Here is a 7,367-nt window from a genome sequence, read left to right as displayed (position 1 = left end):
TGTGTGCAGACAAATACCTGCAAGTGTACACATTAGACTCATGACTGGGGAGGGTCTATTGGTTTCCTTAGCTTGTGAGGAAGCAGGAGACTCTTGTATTTTGAGCAGCATTGCTCTTTATGGGGCAAATATCTCCAGAAAGAATTGTAATCCTCATTACTTGTATTTTTAAGTTAGTTTCTAGATAACACCATTGTTTGGTTAGAGTAATCTAGAACTGCCAAGCTTGTGATACATTTCCCAGGCCTCTGTTGTGCCCCTACCTTCCCTCTCCTATTTCTCCTCATTGCGTTCCCCTCAAATCATGTCACATTTGGTGAGAGAAATATACTCAATGTTGCATTATTATGATACCTTAGAAATCTTTTAAAGCAAAGCAACATAGAATAGAATACTAATTGCATTTCTTTTCCTCTCTAACTTTGTCCTTCTAAATTTTGCTTATTTTCTTTTGATTTTACTTTTCTATGTTTTTATTGAGAACACATTTCCAAGCTATTTGCTAGAGCTCTAAACTTCTCTTTGGGTAGGTGTGTGTGTGTGTGTGTGTGTGTGTGTGTGTGTGTGTGTGTGTGTGTTGTATGCATGTTCATGTATGTTGCACATGTAGACAGGCAGGTGTGTATACAATGCAGTCTCTGGCTGAGCCTGGAGTCCATTGATTCAGCTAGGCTGGATGACCAATGAACTCCCGGATTCAGCCTGTCTCGGTGCCACTCCCTACCCCAGCACCAGGGTTACAGATAACTGTGTCGGTAATGTACGTGCTGCACACGCGTGAAGCCTAGTATTTGTGAGTGTTTATCTCTAGCACCCACAAAAGCAGTATCTTCTCTTTGAAATGTTCTCGTTGCCTGGTTACATTTCTACAATTTTTATTTTTCTATTTCAGGAAGCTAGAAAGGGGCCATTGGTGGAGAAAGGGAAGAAAGACCTTATGGTGAGGATGGTGGAGCACAAATGACATGAAGGAGAAAGGAGGGGGTCATTGGGGAGGTTTGAGTAGGGAGCAGATGGAAGGGTTCATCAAAGGTGGGGGTGGAGGGAATGGTAACTAACATTAACATGTTTGAGAAAAACACATGTAAACCTGCTTCTTCTAAGAGGCATTAAAATCTCAGTAGAGGAAACAGACCCCTAAGGTGAACCTTGAAAGACTGGAAAGACCAAAAAAAAAAAAAAAAAAAAAATTATAAAAGAGACCAGCTGCATTTTTTCCTGAACATTGGACAATGCTCCTTGCAGAAGGCATAGATTGCCAGTGTTGGGTGTGGCTATCTCCCCTCAAGTTGTTAGTAAGGGGTGTTTCAGAAATAAAAGTGGTTATTTCCGGTAAGACCCTTTTCCTGGTGACACCACACACTTTGGTCACAGAATATGGAGAACTAGAGTCGGTGCTGACTTAGATGTTTCTTTCCTGCTGTCTTCCATAGTGGCAGAAGGATGCTGAGCTGGGAAAGAAATCAGGGTTCTTACCCAGCTCGTAATGCTCCGAACTACAACAGTAACTACGGATATGCCCATGGGTGCAATAGTGCCATGGGTGTTATGAGAGTAACCAACTCTTCCCTGATTGGATTTAAGGGCCAGTGACCCATGGCTGGAGAGTTTATAGAGCCAGGAGGGAACCTATTACTACTATTTTGCTAAATGTTTCAAAATTTGTATCTCTATACACATAGATTAGTGCAGGTTTCAGATCTCAGCAGAGATCTCTCTTTGTGCAGTAAATGGTGGTTAACTCAGAGACTCACAACTGGCCAAAGTGCAGGAAATAAGTGTCGGTGAATGATCAGCCGTAAGTGGAACATCTAGTTTATCACCAATTCCCTGCAAGGCTCGAGAGCCATTTCAGAAGAGAAGGCAGAAAGATTGGAAGAGCCAGAAGTCTGGAGGGCCACTCCAAAGCAGTATCCTCTGGCCATGAGAGGATCACAGCATCTGTGGCCGCTTGTATAAGATCAGGTGTCCAAATATGGTGAGTGGCGGACCTCATGAACCCAACTCCTAGCTGAGGAGCTATTGGCAGTTGATGGCTTCTAGGGAGGGCGAGTCAGTGTATCTTAGAGGAGAGATGAAAAATTACCTTAAGTCATTAGTATAAACCTGATAACAAAAACCAAAGATATAACAAAAATGTGCAGCTATCCCATACAGATAAAAGCCTCAAAAATGGTAATAAAATACTAAATGAAAGAATTTACCAAGTCTCCCTCTGATACGGAGAATGAAAAATGTGGTCTATTGTATTAAACAGGATAAGAATGTCTAAGCTGTAGATAATCTACAGACTGGGAAAAAGCAGTTACAAACATATCTGATAATTATTTTTTTTCCATTTTTTTTTATTAATTTATTCTTGTTACATCTCAATGTTTATCCCATCCCTTGTATCCTCCCATTCCTCCCCCCCCCCCCATTTTCCCATTATTCCCCTCCCCTATGACTGTTCCTGAGGGGGATTACGTCCCCCTATATATTCTCATAGGGTATCAAGTCTTTTCTTGGCTACTTGCTGTCCTTCCTCTGAGTGCCACCAGGTCTCCCCCTTCAGGGGACATGGTCAAATGTGAGGCACCAGAGTACGTGAGAAAGTCGTATCACACTCTCCACTCAACTGTGGAGAATATTCTGACCATTGGCTAGATCTGGGAAGGGGTTTAAAGTTTACCTCCTGTATTGTTCTTGGCTGGTGCCTTAGTTTGAGCGGGACCCCTGGGCCCAAATCTGCCTATCATATTGTTCTACTTGTAGATTTCTAGGACCCTCTGTATCCTTTTATTTTGCTATTCTCCCATGCGTCTCTCATTTAGAGTCCCAATAGGATGCCTTCCCCTCTCTCCCAGTTTCCTGGTAAGTGAAGGCTTTCGTGGGACATGCCCCTTGGGCTAGTATGCAGATATAAGTGAGTATATACCATTTGATTCTTTCTGCTTCTGGGTTAACTCACTCATTATGATCATTTCTAGCTCAATCCATTTATCCACAAAAAAATATGGAACGCTTCACGAATTTGCGTGTCATCCTTGCGCAGGGGCCATGCTAATCTTCTCTGTATTGTTCCAATTTTAGTATATGTGCTGCCGAAGCGAGCACCATATCTGATAATTATGTGTTCTTCATATAACTACATGTGAAGAACCCTAAGTCAACATTTTAAAGAAAATCGCAAAGCTGGGAGTGTGACACACACCTGTTATCCTAGCACTCCTAGGCTGAATATCAAAACTTCATAAAATAGATTGTAAGAAAATGTACAGAAGAGACAAAGCATCCCAAGTAGTGGAGCAATTTAGAAAATGCAAATTAAGATCTCAAATATTACTACATACCTATTAGAAAAACAAACAAACAAAAGATAACATGAATGATGGCAAGGATTCAGAGAAACGGAATCATCCATTGTAAGCTGGTTCTGCCACTCTGGCAAGCAGTATGGCAGACGCTTTAAAGACGCAGCCCGCACTTATCGTATGTTCTCACGATCACACTCCTTGGAATTTACTCAAAGAAGACGAAAACTTACTTCCACACAGAAATGTACACACGAGTGTTTATAAAACTTCTCTCATAATTGCCAGACCTTGGGAGCAACTGGCATTCAGTATGAAAAAGGATGAGTGAACTGGTTTATGCAGACAACGAAGTATCATTCATCCCTAAAAAGAAATGGGCTATGAAGTGTGGACAGCATGGAGGGAACTTAAACACCCGTTGCTAAGTGAAAGAGGCCAATATGAAAAGGCTCCAAAAAAAAAAAAAAAAAAAAAAAAACAGAAATAAAAGCTACCCAGCTACTATATAGCATGGCAACAGCAGGAATTATCTTCCTTCAAAAACCTTTCCAAAGTCACCACATCTTCCTCATGGTAAAAGCAACCTTAGATACCCCGCAATGTGTAAGCGGTTAGACAAACTATGTTACAACATATGGCTCATGTGATGGAGAGGTTTTGCCAAGTCACAGGGAGAAGGAATGAACTATCGGCACAGGCAACAAGCCAAGTATCTTTCCCTGGAAGTAAGCTGTGAGTGAAGGCAAGTAAACCCCAAGGTTATGTCTGAATCACTCTGCTTGTACTACGTTCTTGAAGTTCTAAAATTATAGTGTTGGTGAACAATTCATGGTCAGTGGGTATCACATAGAAGGTGGGATGGGTGAGAGCTGACAAAATTTAAAAGGGGCAACCTGAGTGATGGGTGAGAGCTGAGCATCTATCTGTATCATGTTCTCTGCCAGTTTCCTAGTGGTGAGGTTGCACTATAATTTTGTTAAGATTTTTTTTTTAAAGAGAAAGTGGGTGAGGTATTTACAGAATCTTTTTTCTTACAATTGAATGCAAATAGATTAAAGGATCTTGAAAGTGAAAGGTTTGATTGAAAAAAAAAATCCTATTTGAGCATGGTGTATAAAGTTGATGCAGAAATGTGCCAGTTCTTCTGCTAATGAGTACCAATGAAGTGCTGCGCATAGCTGTGCAGCTGGACCGTCCTCCTGCAGCAAAGACTCGCCTGCTGTCCTGCTCGCATGCCCTCCCTTTCCGCTGTGCCCAAAGAGAACCCACTCACTCTGATACATCCTAAGGGCTTCGATGATTCGAAGTTAGTTTTCAATATTCCGAATATTAGGTTTGTAGCCTGTGCTAACAATGGATCCCTTTAACTCTGATGCCAAATATCCAACAAGTCTCTTTTTGTAAGTTCTGAGATCACCTTACATATTTACTTGAGAAATATTTTACAGAAATTAGCACCTGGAAAATTGTGTAGTACATAATGATCTTGAAGATATAACGAACTAGAGAAAGAAAGAAAAGGAGAAAATAGGTTTATTTATTGGCCATAAAATGTTCTTCTTAACCAGCTTAGTAAATAAAATCTAGACACACCACGCATTTTTCCTTTTTTGGGGAGTTGAGGAAGGAGCATCTTGTAGCCACCTGGCTACAACTGCGTATCTCTCCATAGCCTTCCACTGTGAGTGAAAAGAGCGAATCCCAGAGGCTGCATACTGAGTGACTCTGTCTGTGCCATGTTCTTGAAGTGATAGCATCATAATAACAATGAATGCGTTAGCAGGCACTCAGGTGTTCTGTGAACTCTCTCTAGTCCCACTGCTTTGGCTTCCCACAGTTGCGTGAGGTAACTGGTGAACTGTTCATTTTCTTCTCTCCAGACCTGCTTGCCAGTTTTCCCATTGCTCAAAGTCTTCTCTGGTTTGAGCGGGACCCCTGGGCCCAAATCTGCCTATCATATTGTTCTACTTGTAGATTTCTAGGACCCTCTGTATCCTTTTATTTTGCTATTTTCCCATGCGTCTCTCATTTAGAGTCCCAATAGGATGCCTTCCCCTCTGTCTCAGTTTCCTGGTAAGTGAAGGCTTTCGTGGGACATGCCCCTTGGGCTAGTATGCAGATATAAGTGAGTATATACCATTTGATTCTTTAGGACAATACAGGAGGTAAACTTTAAACCCCTACCCAGATCTAGCCAATGGTCAGAATATTCTCCACAGTTGAGTGGAGAATGTGATACGACTTTCTCACGTACTCTGGTGCCTCACATTTGACCATGTCCCCTGGAGGGGGAGACCTGGTGGCACTCAGAGGAAGGACAGCAAGTAGCCAAGAAGAGACTTGATACCCTATGAGAATATACAGGGGGAGGTAATCCCCCTCAGGAACAGTCATAGGGGAGGGGAATAATGGGAAAATGGGGGTGGGGGGAGAGGAATGGGAGGATACAAGGGATGGGATAAACATTGAGATGTAACAAGAATAAATTAATAAAAAAAAAAAAAACAAAAAAAAAAAAAACAAAGTCTTCTCTGGGACTTTTCACAATGTTCATGCCATAAAGCTCCTGTGATGGTGATGATAACAAGGAGCTCCTAAGTCCTAAACAAAAAAAATAGTATTTATGATGAAGCGTTTCTATTTCATGAGTGAAAAATGCACAACGGCCTTCAGTGGCTCTCATCTTGTTGGTGCCTATAGTTGGCTGTAGCTGTGACGCAGAGGCTTTTGGAAGATGTGAGCTAGAGTCCTTTGTGGAAGACAAACTCCATCCATTTTGATCAGGTTCCTGCACCATTGAATACCTCCTTCCATACTCTCTCTGCTGCTTCTGTCTCATAACAGATCATACCCTTTCTACTTATTAGGATTTTTATTTTTATTTATTTATTTTGTGTGTGTTAGTGTTCCCCCTACTCCATGGCCTCTTTTTAACTCTCTGATTCCAGTTCTATTTTGGTTACCTGCTTGCTAACTAGAATTGTCCCAATGTACTTCCCTTTGCTATTCTAAACATTTTAGCCAGGTACTAAAAGTCATGAACGTCTTGAATCTCCTCACAAGAATGTGCCCCTGCCTAGCTCGGTACAGCACATCAAAGCTGAGGGTTACATGGTTTCATATTTTCATTGCTTGGTTTTTATGGCATTTACAAATAGTCTTTCCCCTTTGGACGACTGAATGTCTTTTTTTAAGGTATTTGTTTTACTTATGTGTATGAGAGTTTTGCCTACATGTATGTACATGCCCCACATGCATGCCAGGTGCCTGAAGAGGGGATCTGGCCCCTGGGCCTGGAGTTACTGATGGCTGTAAGGTGCTGCTTGCTATGTGGGTGCTAGGAACGGAATCCAAATTCTCTGCAAGGACAGCAAGTGCTCTGAACTGTTCAGCCATCTTTCCCGGCCCCTGAACTTCCTTTTCTATAGAAAAAGTGAAGCATCAATCTTTGTTATTTTGTAATAAATGTACACTTATGTAACCTGTTTCAAATGTTTCTTCCTATGGAAAGTTGCCGGGGAGGTCTTACTGACTAACACCCTACAGGTGGCAGTTTCTTTTTATTATGTTAATGTTCTAGATTTAAAACACATTTAGTTTTGAATACATACTGCATTCATATGATTTAAGCTTTCATCCTTGGCTTCCAACTCATTTTCTGTCCTGTAATGAGTCTTTCCTGTCACTCTACACATGTAAATTATATATGTTTTAGAGAAGCGATAAAGCATGAAACATATAATTCCATACAATTGCTTTTTCTACATTAACTACAATAGATATGGTTCTGTAATAACCATAAAGACTGACTTCATAGCTGGGCGCAGTTGCACACTTCTATAATCCCAGCACTCAGGGAGGCAGAGCCAGGCAGATCTCTGAGTTTGAGGCTAGCCTGGTCTAGAAAGAAAGTCCAAGACAGCCAGGGCTACACAGAGAAGCCCTGTCTCAGGGAAGAAAAAAAATATTGACCTTCTGCTGTGCTCTACAGGTGCACTATACCTTCTGTAAAGAGTTCTACTTACCAACATTGAGACTTTTCAAACAATCATAAGATCGTATATTCATATC

At 41.4% G+C, this 7,367-nt stretch overlaps 1 non-coding gene across 1 annotated transcript; it reads right to left on the bottom strand.

The window, feature by feature from the left end:
• Positions 1-2,989: 2,989 nt before the first annotated feature.
• On the bottom strand, positions 2,990-3,096 carry LOC127207788 (U6 spliceosomal RNA). Its single transcript, XR_007832989.1, has one exon. It is a non-coding gene; the product is annotated as a U6 spliceosomal RNA (small nuclear RNA).
• Between the last annotated feature and the right edge of the window lie 4,271 nt (positions 3,097-7,367).

This window comes from Acomys russatus, chromosome 24, assembly GCF_903995435.1.
Source record: "Acomys russatus chromosome 24, mAcoRus1.1, whole genome shotgun sequence".
Taxonomy (NCBI): domain Eukaryota; kingdom Metazoa; phylum Chordata; class Mammalia; order Rodentia; family Muridae; genus Acomys; species Acomys russatus.
This window is presented reverse-complemented; position numbering and strand designations above follow the sequence as displayed.